Source organism: Bactrocera dorsalis, chromosome 3 (genome assembly GCF_023373825.1).
Source record: "Bactrocera dorsalis isolate Fly_Bdor chromosome 3, ASM2337382v1, whole genome shotgun sequence".
NCBI classification, from domain to species: Eukaryota; Metazoa; Arthropoda; class Insecta; order Diptera; family Tephritidae; genus Bactrocera; species Bactrocera dorsalis.
The window spans coordinates 48,649,373-48,665,791 of NC_064305.1; the positions used below are offsets into that span (position 1 = coordinate 48,649,373).

The following is a 16,419-nucleotide window of genomic DNA, read 5'->3' on the forward strand; positions in this document are numbered from 1 at the left end:
AACAAACACAATGAAGGTTCGACGCCGAATAGCTGCAATCACAACAGACAGCCGAACAATTTTCTACTCGACTAGCACTCCTGCTCTGTGGGAGCCCTCGTCAACAACTCGGTATAAGGGAACTGTGGGACGGCATTTCAAACTCCTTACGTACAGCTGCAACCGAAATCATTGGTTTTCGGAAAGTGCAAAAGAACAGCTGGTACGACGAGGAGTGCCGTGTCGCAGCGGAAAGAAAACAGGCAACCTACCTCGCAACGTTACGATCGACCACAACACGTGCAGAATGGGATAGATACCGAGAGTTGAAGAGGGAAGCGAGACGCATTTGCAGACAGAAAAAGAATGAGGCCGAAATGCGTGAGTATGTAGAGCTTGATAAGCTGGCCGACAGGGGTAACGTTCGAAAATTCTACGAAAAAATGTGGCGGCTTACAGAAGATTTCAGGATTGGAGTATACTCTTGTAGAACCCCAAAGGTGATCTAGTCACCGATGCCCCGAGCATACTTAAATTATGAAGGGAACACTTCTCCAGCCTGCTGAATGGCAGTGATCGTACAACGCCAGGAGAAGGCGAACCCGGCTCCCCAATCGATGACGATAGAACAGACGTTCCATTGCCCGACCATGAAGAAGTTTGAAAGCAATTACCCGCCTGAAAAACAACAAAGCGGCGGGGGCCGATGGATTGCCGGCCGAACTATTGAAACACGGCGGTGAAGAACTGATAAGGAGCATGCATCAGCTTCTTTGTAAAATATGGACGGACGAAAGCATGCCCAACGATTGGAATTTAAGTGTGCTCTGCCCAATCCATTAAAAAGGAGACCCCACAATCTGAGCCAACTACCATGGTACAAACTTCCTCAACAACGCCTATAAGGTTCTATCAAGCGTATTGTGTGAAAGATTAAAGCCCACCGTCAACAAACTGATTGGACCTTAACAATACGGCCAAATCTTGGAAAATACCAGTGATCGACACACACCACCTCTTCGTCGATTTCAAAGCTGCTTTAGATAGCACAAAACGGAGCTGCCTTTATGCCGCGATGTCTGAATTTGGTATCCCCGCAAAACTAATACGGTTGTGTAAACTCGGGAAGGACCTCTCCGAGCCGTTCGATATCAAACGAGGTTTCAGACAAGGCGACTCCCTATCGTGCGACTTCTTCAATCTTCAGCTGGAGAAAATAATTCGAGCTGCAGAACTTAATCGAGCAGGTACTATCTTTTATAAGAATGTACAGCTGCTGGCGTATGCCGATGATATTGGTATCACGGTAACGAGGTCAAGATGAAATATCTCCTGTCACCAAACAATAAGTCGTCGCAATAGTTAATACCAGTATCAGCGACACTTGTATTACATATGTATAATACATTATAATACATAAATTTATGAGAAACGCTGATAAAGCAAATTCTGCCCTAATCAAATAAACAAGAGTATAAAACACTAGACTTTGAACTCGTACCACACCACACCCAAATGCAAGACATGCATAGGCCGCGTGATGAACACTTCTTTACAATAAATAATCAAATTAGACTTTATACCTAAGCCACAGAACATGAATATGTTATTAGCATAACGAATAATATATAACCCATAGCATAATACGAAAACATGTTCATTAAGAATGTGAATTTCTAGAATAAAGAGGATATTCTCCAAAAGAAAGCATATATTTTTTTAACCATTCATAAGTAATGGGTTGTCAAAAAAGTCTTGCGGTAATTTGATTGAATTTTATTTTTTATTGAAATTGAAATGAATTTTTGATAACTCATGCCCAGCTCTTGACCGATGCTACGGCTGCTACTATGCCGGTCTCTTCCAGGCCTTCCGGAGCGCGGCGCATCTTCGACCACCTCTACACCAGAACGAAAACGTTGAAACCATCGTTATGCGGTGGAAATGGAAACTGTATCGGATCCATAAACTGCACAAATTTTATTGGCGGCTTGAGATGCATTTTTGCCTTTATCGTAGTAGTACTGTAAAATATGCCGTATTTTCTCTTTATTTTGCACCATGTTTGCGACGTTATCACTCACGAACGACTTAAAAGAAACCACAATCAATCAATTAGCGCGTGAAATGAGCTTTCCAAAAAGGTATATCATGACCCGATGCGACGAATAAAACTAGAACTACGCGCTTTCAGCGCCAACTAGCGAAAATACCGCAAGACTTTTTTGACAACCTAATATATGAATTAACTGGTGGCTCAACCGCTCTTTGCTGGGAAAGAGGGGACAGGACATCGGCATCATTAAGGATCTTCGAAGCGCAAAAAAGGACATCTAAATATTTTAGCAGAAATCTTTAGTAAAGAAAGCCAAAATCTTTAAATCTTCAGAATCAGTTCTCGAAATTGAACGAAAAAGGAGAAAGGACAAGGAGTTAATATTACGGATGTTCTAAACTACAAATCCTAATACTGGCGAAACTTCCACTGCAACATTATACCAAGAAGCCAAGATACAGTACCAGAACACCTCAATTCTACAATATCCTTACAACCTTCAGAAGGGCATGCAGATATGTTACTTGAATGCAACAACACACCTCTCAACTTCTACAGTATTATGGAAGCTTTGGACGCACTATATCACGACCCAAGTGCACTGTATGAAATACAAGAACACATGAAGAACTTGGCACAACAACCAACAGAAGACTTGGATACTTATTTCCAATACACATTGACACTGCACAGGAAGCTGATTAAAAATACAGTGGACCTTCTAAAAACAGAAATAAATAACAATTATATTGAACAAGAATCTATAACACAATTTATTAAAGGATTAAAAAACGGTGCGTGGAGTCCCTACGCGCGGATGAAGTTATACTTCTTAGTGATATTCCAAAAAATGCATATCATACTGTATGAAAGAAAACTAGCGAGAGGGAAAGGATAAAAATATGCGTTGAAATCTTACAACGAAATCAAATTTGATACGGATACAGGAGGCTCGTTGTCGTTCATAAATGTTTCTGATAACATCAAGATGTTTGACTGTTTAAACACTTTATCTGAGAAATCATCAACATGAGCACGAAGACTTTGACAATTGAATGATATTATTGATAAACATTTCTTGTGCTAAGAAACTTGAATGATTCTTTTTTTAAGGTGATAATTGGATTTTGACGTAATTTTATCATTTCATCTCGCAAAGCGCGACATGACCTGTCATTGCTTCCAATGCCATGATAAAATTTTTTCTGTTTGTTCACTGGGATAATGTAACCTTCTTCAATGGCAACATCTAACTGTTGAAATTGAACTTTTTCATAATAGTAAATAATTGTCAACCCACAAGCTGGTGCCAGTGGAAAGTTGACGTACTGTACTTATTGACTGCATTATTTTTGTGTAAAACCTTGGAATTTATTCATTAAAATCACCACTCAGAAGTCGTTTTATCTGTTGTAAGCGAACGATTTTCGAAGAAACATCATTTCTAATATGCCACAAGACAAAATTAGAAATGAAGTTCTTAAACCTCACGCTGTCAGACAAAACGATACACCTCGTCATCGCGGGTTAATTTCCAAAAAATGTGATTTTTCAAAGGTCAACGCAGAGTATTTCAACCAAAAGTCACATAAAATAGTTGAGAGTTCGCAGAAATGAAAGACAAACGAAAGAAAAAGAAGTATAACTTCAATAATGCACAAGCATACAAACATACATATGCGCACACATGTGAATAGTCACCTCGTCATCGCGGGTTGATTTGCAAAGAAAGTAAATGAAGACTGACCAGAGAACTTAAAAGTATAGAGAAGGTGCAGGTTCGACTGCGAACATTTGATAGATTCAAATTAGGGAATTCACCGCATTTGTTAACATTGTAGGTCGGAATTCGCCTCGCAATTTTAACATTTTTTACAATTATCTCACATATTCTAACCGAGAATATGAAGAGACAGAAATATATGTATTTATAAAATGATTTCTTTGATATTCCATAGGATGGAAATCTGTATGTAGAACTTTTTTATTTTTGATTTATAATTTTTCAAATTATTTGATGTTAATTTGATCTTATTTTATAATAACTCATTTTAAATATATAAAAGATTTACCTAAACATTTTGATGATATTTTCATGATTCATAAGCAATGTACGAATGTAAGCAATTTCGTTTTGCCGTCGGCATTTCAATTTCTCATGCTTCAATTTTTGCTTTTCAAGAAATCGCTTGTATGTATATGCAATATATGCCTTTGCGTTTTGCCGTCGGCATTTCCATATTGACATGCAAAAGTAATTATGTATTTCATTGTTTCGTTTTGGCCCAATTTTGTATATTAAGACAAGTGTCAATAATTGCGCCAAAATCAAATAAATATTTACATATTAAGTATAAATCTTCTTACATGTTCTTTGTATATATCATATGTAAATAAGTATTGAGCTTACTCCTACTAATATATTGGGCAAATTGACAAGTGTCGATAAATGCGCCAAAATCAATATTTATATGTAAACATGTTTTAAACTTTACATAAAATTGAAGTGTCAATAATTGCGCCAATTTTCATAAAGTTGGAAATTTTGCACGAATAAGACGTGTGCGGGTGAAGGCGTGAATTTTACTTATATTAATTAATTTGAAAGTGCCGAAAAATGCAAAACGAAATTTTAATAAATTTAAGTAAATTTACATGTATTTTCATTTATATTTAATTGTCAATAAATTTTTTAAAAATTATTTGCCCTAGTTGTCCATTTTTATTTTCTCACACATTTCAGCCGATTTTTGTAAAGAAATTTGACCGGCGTAGAAGCAAAATGCGAAACAATAATACATACATAAATTATGTCGTTTGCACATTTCTCTGTATGTTTGCGAAAGCAAATGTTCTACAAAAGAATATTTCTATACTTAAACAAAATGATTAGAACCATCGTATGTTTCTTATGTACATGCATAACTAAGTGTCAATGGTGGTGTTGGTGGTAAGCGCTTGGAAAGTCAAGATGCTACGAGTGCCACAGGTTCGAATCCCGACAGAATAAATTTTTAATTTTTTGCTTTTAAATATTTTTCTTACTAATAGAAATTAAATTTATCACAGCAATATTATGTATATGTATATTATGTATATTGCTGTGATAAATTTAATTTCTATTAGTAAGAAAATTGTTTATTTATATAGTATACGATGTTAAAACGCATACATCTTCTAACCTATCTTGTGTATCTGCACATACTCATATAAGTGTATGTATATGCATGTGCGCGTTCAGAAATTGAAATCATATTTTCATCACTTATCAATATACTTATTACATGTGCGCGCATTGACTTGCATGTTCATACATTCATATATACTTATATGTACATATATTTGCATACATTGCCAAACAAATAATGCACAAGCATACCGCGGGCCAAAGCAAAATAGAAGACGACTATTAGCTGGTGTATTAAAGTCAGTCGCACTGTACGGCGCCCAGATATGGGGGAATGCCCTCGAAGTAAAATCTTATCGCCGTGGCCTCTTTTCTATATATGCCACTTGCGCGCTAAGAGTTTGCTCTGCGTTTCGCACAGTATCGGAAGATGCTGCCCTAATAATCTCGGGCCTACACCCTTTAGACCTCTTGGCGAAAGAAATTCAATGTCTTACAAATGACAGGTTACCGCATAATACACTGAAAGAAATTGCAAGGGCAGAGACGGTGAATCACTGGCAAAAACGCTGGCAAGAAAGCGAAAATGGGCGGTGGACATACCGACTGATCCCCGGTGCATGCCTTTGCCAACAAGTCGTCTTTTTGCGACGATGGCAAAAGCTAAAAATCATAAATTGCACAACTTTCTGGTGCTTCTCGTAAAAATCGTCGATATGTATTCACGATCATACGTATATATACATACATATTTACGCATGTTTGTAGGCGAAGCTGCTACAGCGGCAAGAGGTGACAATCGGAGGCCATTACTTTACTTATGCCATAGAAATTCTATTGCTACGAATATGGAAATGACAACGAAATAATGCAAATATGCATTTTTCTAAAGGTCATACATTTTTTTGAAGAAATGAAAGGAATGAATGATCCTGAGAAGTATAGTCTTAACTTTTCAACGGCCAACGCAGAGTATTTCAACCAAAAGGAATTTATTTATTAAAATCACCACTCAGAAGTCGCTTTATCCGTTGTAAGTAAACGATTTTCGAAGAAACATCATTTCTAATATGCCACAAGACAAAATTAGAAATGAAATTCTTAAACCTCACGCCGTCAGATAAAACGATATACCTCGTCATCGCGGGTCGATTTCCAAAAATGGAAATGAAGACACACAGAAATCATTCTGTGAAGTATAGTCTTAATTTTTCAAAGGCCAACGCAGAGTATTTCAAACAAAAGTCACATAAAATAGTTGAGAATTCGCAGAAAGACAAACGAACGAAAAAGAACTATAACTTCAATAATGCACAAGCATTAAGATAACGATTTCGTCAATTCAGAAATAAAAAAATATTAAAGAATAATATAATACAGCCTAGTAGAAGTCCTTATAACTCATCAATTTTGACAGTACCAAAGAAGGGTATATATGAAAATGGGAAAATCCTAAGAAAAGATTAGTGATAGTTTTTCAAAAATTAAATTCATAAACTACAACAGATAGAAATCCTATTCCGAATATAAAATGACAATACAAACGTTAGGTAAAGCTAAATAGATCTAGAAGCAGGATTTCACCAAATTATGATAAAAAAGAAGATAGGGAAAAAACAGCATTTTCCATAAATGGAGCAAAATATGAATTCATACGAATGCCCTTCGGATTAAGAAATGCACCCTCAATATTTCAACGATGTGTTGATAATATTCTACGAGAATATATAAATAAATTTGCGTTTGTATATATCGACAACATGTTAATATATTCCTCGACACCTGAAGAACATATTAAACACATCCAAATAATAGTAAACGCATTACATAAAGCAAATATGAAAATCTCTGATGAAAATTCACACTAGGATAACGGTAGATCCAAAGAAAGTAGAAACATTAGACAAGTGTCCGATACCTCAAACCCTGAAATAATTAAGGTAATTTTTAGGTATGGCGGGATATTATAGGATATTTATACAAGGATATAGCAAAATAACAAAACCACTAACCATACACCTACAAGGAGAAAATGGTATAACAACCAAAAAAAGTCAGCTAAGAAATAAATTAAATTAGATAAAGAAGCTATACAAATAATTAAAACAAGTTGAACTATTTCAACCAGATTTCTCAAAACCTTTTGATTTAACTACAAATGTGAGCGATTTCGCCATAGGAGGAGTTTTATCACAGGAAAAGAAACCTATATTTTTTATATCAAGAACATTAACAAAAACATAAAAAAAATATTGTACAACGGAAAAATATATATTATTAGCAGTAGTATGGGCTAAAGGAAAACTATTAGGAATTAAGCAGATTTAACTATACACACTGATCACCAAGCATTAATATTTTCTATCTTGGACAAAGATCAAAATATAAAACCAAAAAGATGAAAAAATTTTATAGAAGAATCTGAAGCAAAAATAGTATACAAACCAGAAAATCAAAACGTAGTAGCAGATGCACTATCAAGACAAAAAATTAACACTTCAACAATAGAATCGATACACTTGACACGTAGTTCGCCAAACGAAAACTATACATACGCAAAACAAACGATAAATTCAATTAAGAATCAAATCATATTAAAGAAAAATAAACGAAATAAAAAAGAAACACAAACGACTTATCCAAAGTATCACAGACATATTATGGAATATCAAAACACTGACTATCTAACAAAAACCTTAAAAGAAATTTTTACACCTAATTTCAATAACGCCATTAAAATTGATGAACAAGAACTATTCACAATAAAATCACTACTAAGTAAACATTTTCTAAACTACAAGCTCTTTATAGCACAAAATCTAGTTGAAGACATAACAGACAAAAACAAGCAATTGGAAATTATAACAAATACACATAACCGAGCGCATAGAAATGAGAAAAATAACGCGATTGAAATTAGACAACAATATTTTTGGCCCGATATGGCGAAACAAATCAAAAACTTTGCACGAAACTGTTCAAATTGTTATGAACAAAAATACGAACGTAGACCAACAAAACAACTGATAGGGAGAACACCAACAACAAATCTACCAGGAGAATCTATAAGTATGGATATATTCCACATAGGGAATAGAACATATATAAGTAGTATGTGTACTACACATTGTGTAGGTACTCAAAATATTTATTAATGAGAGAAATAGCAGACAAAGTCAACACCGTAGGCAAACTAGAAGAAATTCTCACACTTACATAGCCATATTGTAGAAACCTACAAACCAACAATGAAAGTATAATGACATCGATAACTTGTATGTCACTATAGCGACGACTACATTTAACACATAAACATACGCCAACAGCTCATTCAACATCAAACGGTTCAGTTGAACGCTTGCATAGTACACTGATAGAATTCGCAGCAACATTAGCTAAACAAAATAACACCTATCCCGTTACGGAAATATCTAACGCAGCATACGAGTATAATAGGACAATACACTCGGTGACAAAACAAAAACCAGTGGAAGTATTTTTCAATAAGAAGAATTATCCGGAAATAAAACAATTGATTAAAAAGAGCAAAAACAAAGTTTTAGATTATCATAATAAAAAAAGAACATATAAAGTTTATGAACCAAAACAAATAATTTACGCATTATTAAAACGACGTACAAAAACTGAACAAAAATATTTAAAATACATAGTTATATTTAGAAAACCTTGAGGAAGACAACATGTCTTACATAAAGTTAATATTCGTAACACTCCTATTGAATTTAATAATAAACATAAAACATACACAGTGTGCAACATAAAAAATAAAAAATTTATACTCACCGTAACTGACGACGCATACCTATATGAAGATACCGAATACTTATCCCATTTATTTAATTTAACGACAATAATGGAAAAATGTAAACAGATAGAATATAAATCATTTGGCAGGACACAACAGGATATCATAAACGAGAATAGAATCTCAAATTTAATCGAACAAACTATTTCACACTCAATACAAAAGAGATCAATAAACATTCTTGGGACTATAATAAAATTTATAACAGGGACTCCAGATCATGACGATCTTATTGAAATCAAAACACATTTAAATGAAATAATAGAAAATAATAACCCAAAAAGAGCCATTAAGTCACAATTTGAATAATTCATCTGAAAGGTTGATCCTCAATCAATTTCAACAAGCCTGATCATATCAGAAACTTTAAAGGAATTAGAAACTCTATTTGAAACTATAAATTCTGTAAAGACCGGAAATTGCTTGTCTAAATCTTTAAATTTAAATGATATAAAACAAATAATAAAAAACGAAAAGTTAGATATTCCAGTTTTAAATGTAATGGAGTACTCTACAAAAATATGTAATCATTTAAAAATATCTAAGAAAACATATATTTTTAACCATTCATAAGTATATGAATTAACTCACTCGCGACTTGGCTCTCACGTTACGTGTTGACAGTCTTAACTTTGAAGTTGAAGATAGTTTAGTATATTTGGGAACCAGTATAAACATCACCAACAAGGTCAGCCTGGAAATCCAACGCAGGATAACTCTTGCAAACAGGTGCTACTTCGGACTGAGTAGGCAATTGAAAAGTAAAGTCCTCTCTCGACGAACCAAAGCCAATCTCTATAATTCCCGTCCTACTATATGGTGCGGAGGCTTGGACGATGACAACAACTGATGAGTCGACGTTGCGAGTTTTCGCAAAGGTTCTGCGAAAGATTTATGGTTCTTTGCGCATTGGCCGCGGCGAATATCGCATGAAACGATGAGCTGTATGAGATATACGGCGACATTGACATAGTTCAGCGAAATAAAAGACAGCGGCTACCCTGGCTAGGTCGTGTTGCCCGAATGGGCGAAAACACTCCAGCTCTGAAAGTATTCGACGCAGTACCCGCCGGGGGAAGCAGAGGAAGAGCAAGACCTCCACTCCGTTGGAAGGACCAAGTGGTGAAGGACCTGGCTTCGCTTGGAATATCCAATTGGCGCCTCGTAGCGAAAATAAGAAACGACTGGGGCGCTATTTTTAACTCAGCTATAATCGCGTAAGCGGTGTCTACGCCAGTAAAGAAGAAGATATATAGGCAAATGAATAAGAAATTGTAAGACGGGTCCATATTCCCGCATATTCATTTGATCACATAACCCGTTTTAGTACGAAATTAAACGCTGTGTTAAAAACTGTTATTTAAAAAAATTTTCAGCGGCTGTGAATCGAGGCGCAGCAAGGTCAACCAGGCGATCAAAACAATTACCTCCAACGATTTTTTTTAAATAATAAAAACAGTTCATTAAAAAAAATAGTTGAAATGTCGAACACTGCGGACATGTTACAAAGGAAAGGCGATCTACGCGCAGAAGATATAACATTTCAGAAGAAACTGCGTGTAGAAGACATTAGATTTGAGAAAATAAATCTAGATTATACTAGGGCAATAAGCCCAACAGATACAATGATAGGCTTTATAGAGCAGGCAATTAAAAGAAGATCGGAGAAAATTCGATCTACAATTGCAGAGGCAAAGCTAAAAATAAGAGACGAAATTGACTTCGAATTTTACGAAAACCGTCTCAAGATTTTATGGAGCTGCATGGAGAAAGATATCGACGAATTGAAGATGAAGTATAACAAGCCATGTAATTATTTTAGAATTAGAAGATCTTTCCTTTGAAGCCACCGATACTTTGCGGGTATTAAAAAAACAAATGGAAATCAAAAAGGAAATCAACTTAAAAAATACGAAAAAATTGGAACTACCAAAAATCGAATTGCAAACATTCTCAGGCGAATTCCGAGAATGGCAATCATTCAAAGAGCTCTTCGAGGACTATGTCCATAATAATACAGGCATTAGTAACTCAAAAAAGATGAGCTATTTAAAATCTTGTCTTCAAGAAGATGCTAGACTAATGGTTAGTCACCTGATAACGGGATCAGGTACAAATTACAACACTGCTTGGGAATTACTGGCACGTAGATATGATAACGTAGGCAAACAATTTAACGACAATATTGAAAAGCAATGCGTTGATGGCATTCTCAAGTTGAAAGTTGTTGAAGTTGATAAGGGAAGTGATTCAAACGATGGTCCAGAGGGGGAAGAGGAAAATGCAGGCGAATCGAATGAGAAATCGATAAATGTAACTATTGGTGAAGACGATCAAAACTTTTGCATGATAAGGCACCTGATGAAAAGGAAAAATGCACCGATGCAGAAGGTGATACTACCGGCAAGAATTCAGCGCAAAAGAGTACAAAAACGGTTGCAGCTTTGGATGACACAAGAACATCCAAGGGTGGATCCAGCAGCAGTAAATGCAGCAAATCTGATGACGACAAATCAAACAGTTCTCATCTTTTCTCTTTGATTTATCGCGGCAATCTACCCACGGCAATCTACCCACTTTACTACTTTCTGTTTCACTGGTTTTTTAACCGCTCATGGCAGGCAGGAAACATATGCTATCACTTTGGAGGATGGAGTCATGTGTCAAGTTCACGCAAGTGAGGAAAGTTCTCTGATCGCCATTCACTTGGGAGTGGCCAGAAACGATTCTTTTACATATGACTCAAGCAGCTCACGACTTCCGGTTTTTGACCAATTATCCTCTGGGTAGCCTAAGAACATCCGTTTGAAGGCGAGCTAAAGTGAGAAGGCGAAATATCCCCTACTTAGGGTTGTGCGCTGGGTTTGGGACCCGCCACGTAAAAAAACACCCCCAGTGAATAGTTATAACAAGCCTCGGATGAGAGACCCCCCTTTTGATGAAGACCATGGCAAACGAAAGAAGGACTACGAATTGAGGGCATGCACCTGGAATGTCCAGTCCCTTAATTGGGAAGGTGCCCCTGCCCAGCTGGTTGATGTCCTCGTGAAAATAAAGGCTGACATCACCGCCGTCCAAGAAATGCGATGGACGGGATAAGGACAGAGACAAGTAGGTCCTTGTGACATCTACTACAGTGGCCATATAAAGGAGCGCAAGTTTTGTGTTGGATTCGTGGAGGGAGAGAGACTACGTCGCCGAGTACTATCATTCACTCGAGTAAAAGAACGTCTAGCCACAATCCGCATCAAAGCGAGGTTCTTCAACATATCGCTGGTTTGCGTCCACGCCCCGACGGAAGAGAAGGACGATGTGACCAAAGATGCCTTTTATGAGTGCTTGGAGCGCACTTATGAGAGATGCTCCCGCCACGATGTCAAAATCGTGCTTGGCGACTTCAACGCCAGGGTGGGCAAAGAAGGTATCTTTGGCACTACGGTCGGTAAATTCAGCCTCCACGAGGAAACATCCCCAAATGGGTTGAGGCTGATCGACTTCGCCGGGGCCCGCAATATGGTTATCTGTAGTACTAGATTCCAGCATAAAAAGATACATCAAGCTACCTGGCTGTCTCCGGATCGAAAAACCACCAACCAGATCGATCATGTTGTGATAGACGGAAGACACGTCTCCAGTATTTTAGACGTGGGTACGCTTCGAGGTCCTAACATTGACTCGGACCACTATATTGTTGCAGCCAAAATTCGCACCCGCCTCTGTGCAGCAAAAAACGCACGCCAACAAACACAAGGAAAGTTCGACGTCGAGAAGCTGCAATCACAACAGACAGTCGAAGGATTTTCTACTCGACATGTATTTCTTTTTTCTGAGAACACTCGTCAACAACTCGGTATAAGGGAACCGTGGGACGGCATTTCAAACTCCTTACGTACAGCTGCAACCGAAACCATTGGTTTTCGGAAAGTGCAAAAGAACAGCTGGTACGACGAAGAGTGCCGTGTCGCAGAGGAGAGAAAACAGGCTGCCTACCTCGGAACGTTTCCATCGACCACAACACGTGCGGGATGGGATAGATACCGAGAGTTGAAGAGGGAAGCGAGACGCATTTGTAGACAGAAAAAGAAAGAGGCCGAAATGCGTGAGTACAAACAGCTTGATAAGCTGGCCGACGGGGGTAATGTTCGAAAATTCTACGAAAAGATGCGGCGACTTACAGAAGGTTTCAAGATTGGAGCAAACTCTTGTAGAACCCCCCAAGGTGATCTAGCCACCGATGCCCAGAGCATACTTAAATTATGGAGGGAACACTTCTCCAGCCTGCTGAATGGCAGTGAACGCACAACACCAGGAGAAGGCGAACCCGATACCTCAATCGATGACGATGGAGCAGACGTTCCCGTAAGCGGTGTCTACGCCAGTAAAGAAGAAGAAGAAGCGCTTAACTAATTAATTTGCACACATTTATTTTATATAATATAGTGCAAAAATAGTTTTTAATATACATTTAAATTATCGTTGAATTATGATGATTATTTAAGAATAACAAATGAATTACAAACTGTTAAATAATCAGTGTTACCTTATCGACGTCATTTGTAAAAATAAATTTGTCAAATAAGCAGTGTTACCATACTAAAATATTTTACAAACTAAAACAAAAAAAATATATAAAGAAATATTATACCCTAAATACAGGAAACATAATCGTTGATAAACAATAAAAAATTTAAGCGGCCTGAAGGCCGCCAATGTAAAAATGAGTTCTACGGGAGAAAAAAAAATGTATACACCTGGTGTTGGATCGACAAGGGTAATATTTTTGAAGCACTGCCGATGGCCGCCCATGCAAAAAGGAGTTCTACGCGAAAAAAATTTGATACACCCCGGTGTTGGACTGACCAGGGTTATTTTTTTGAAGCAAAAAGGAGTTCTACGCGAAAAAAATTTGGTACACCCCGGTGTTGGACCGACCAGGGTTATTTTTTTTGAAGCGCGGCCGAAAGCCGCCCACGCAAAAAGCAGTTCAACGCGAAAAAAATCTGATAGGACCTGGTGTTTTACCGATCAGGGTTATTTTTTTTTTTTTTATAGGTTGTTGATTCTCGTATTTGGGGTATAATCTCTTCATTTTTTTCATTTAGTTATTTTAAAAATGATGTCGATAAGGTAACACTGATTATTTGACAGTTTGTAATTCATTTGTTATTCTTAAGTAATCATAATTCAACAATATGTACGTACAAATGAATTAGTGAAGTGCTAGTGGATACTAAAGTGAAAAATATAACTGCAAAATTAATTTTATATATCGCAAATATGTAATTAAAATATTGCAATTTTCAACTTTAAACGCGAATGTCTCGAAAATTATAAGCTTACTGCAGCTATAACCAGGTATATCCTTGATCAGGATAATCTCCTCTATCCGACCATATCCTTTTTATCCTTGAAATCCTGGGCCGGTATACTAAATTCTTCCCTTCATAAAGATTATAATTACCTAATTTTGATGAAAATTTTATTTATTGTATTAAAATATTGGTAAATCTTTCCGATTTTATTAACATAAAGTTTTTATGTGTTACTCATAAATAGTAATCACGTCAATTTGTCTGTCTATATAGGTCGGAAATAATAGCTATGTATGTCTGTCTGTCGTAGGTCGCAATTTCAAATGAACATTTTTGTGATTAGGTTTGCAGGCTTATTATTAATATTGTTTTTTGAGTTGGCTTTTATTATTATAGTTCCTGAATTCTACCTGATTTTTATACATTTGTTTTTGTTTGAAAGTCTTTTACAAGTAAATTGTTTTGAATATTATTATTGTATTGTTAAAACGCTTCATATGATATTTTTATACCCTGAATAGGGTATATTAAGTTTGCCAAGAAGTTTTTAACACCCAGAAGGAAGCGTCGGAGACCCTATAAAGTATATACATATATAAATGATCAGTATGTTGGGCTGAGTCGATTTAGCCATGTTCGTCTGTCTGTATATGTACGAACTAGCCCCTCAGTTTTTAAGATATCGTTTTGAAATTTTGCTAACGTAATTTTCTCTTCAAGAAGCTGCTCATTTGTGGGAACTGCCGATATATAGCACAGTAGGGTATATATAGTTTGGTATGAGTTATTGTTCATAGAAATAATGTAATATCGGAAGAAATTGTTCCGATCGGCTCACTATAGCAAATAGCTGCCATACAAACTGAACCATCGTAATCAAGGGCTTGTTTAGAAAACTTTCGCATTTGGCGTGGTATCTTCACAAAATTTGACATGGATTACTGCTTAAGGTAAGAGTATAATCTCCGAAAAAATTGTTCAGTTCGGATTACTATAGCATATACAAAATCCATACAAAATGAACACATAGTTACTAAAAGAAATGCACCTGTGAAGAGTATATTAGCTTCGGTGCAATCGAAGTTAACGTTTTTTTCTTGTTATATTTATTTTTATTTCAATTATAACAAGTAGTTTTGTTTAGTATTGTATATGTATATAATATGTGTGAAAATAGGCCTCCTGGGGAACCGAACACCCAAAAAACCTCTTATCGATTTTTAAGTCCTTTTATTTCAATCTTTGTGACGGAAATCAACTATTTCGATCAGGTGACTTCTATATTTCTACAATGAACTGTACACTCTTATAGAAAATTATACCTTCTCTATTGAGCTCTTTTGCACCATTTCGTGCCGAATTAGGTTTGCGGAACATAGTGCTGTCGAGGGCGGCTTTTAAATCGACGAAGAGGTGGTGCGTGGCGATCTTCCTTTCACAGGGCTTTTTAAAGATTTGGCGCATGTTGAAAATCTTGTCGATAGTAAATTTTGCAGGGCTAAAGTCACACTGATAAGGTCCAAATAGAGGATGCATGGTTTTATGTTCAGAATGCCGTTAGGGAGAATGTCAACAAATATGTCCTTGGCTTGACTGTTACTACTTACTCTTTTGCGGTGTTATTTTTCGAACAGAAAGGCCTCTCTTGTCGTGTGGAGATTGGAGTTGTTCGTGGCTGCCTGCAGCGTTCTATCTGTGGACCATATATTTGAAATCTTATGATGAACACTCTGCTTGGGCAGCTCCAGCAACTCTGTAAGTGTTGTGCGAATACGGACGACCTTCTTTTTATGGTCGAAGGTCGCTCGCGGTCTGAACTAGAGCGGGCATTCAGCGGGCGGGAGGACATATCTTAGAGATCGTGAATACTTGGGGTGTAGGTGTGGGGATTGACATATTGGGAGAGAAAACGATGGCAATGCTCCTTAAGGGCAGATTGTCACCGGTTCGTCAACCAATTTTCCGTGTGAATGGAGTCAGGATCAGATATGTGACGCAAGTCAAATATCTGGAGCTGACCATGAGTGAAAGGATGTGTTTTACTCCACACTTGGCGAATGTGAAGGAGCGACTACAGGCAACCGTAGGCAAAATAAGACGCATTTTGAGGAGTGATTGG

At 36.8% G+C, this 16,419-nt stretch overlaps 1 protein-coding gene, 1 non-coding gene and 1 pseudogene across 4 annotated transcripts in view; 1 reads left to right on the forward strand and 2 right to left on the reverse strand.

Moving 5' to 3' along the window:
* Positions 1-16,419, forward strand: part of LOC105228065 (anaphase-promoting complex subunit 2) — a 172,713-nt gene that overhangs the window by 132,991 nt on the left and 23,303 nt on the right. The window lies entirely within an intron of this gene.
* Positions 3,422-3,636, reverse strand: LOC125777983 (small nucleolar RNA U3). The gene has a single exon (XR_007422463.1). It is a non-coding gene; the product is annotated as a small nucleolar RNA U3 (small nucleolar RNA).
* On the reverse strand, positions 6,170-6,368 carry LOC125777963 (small nucleolar RNA U3; annotated as a pseudogene).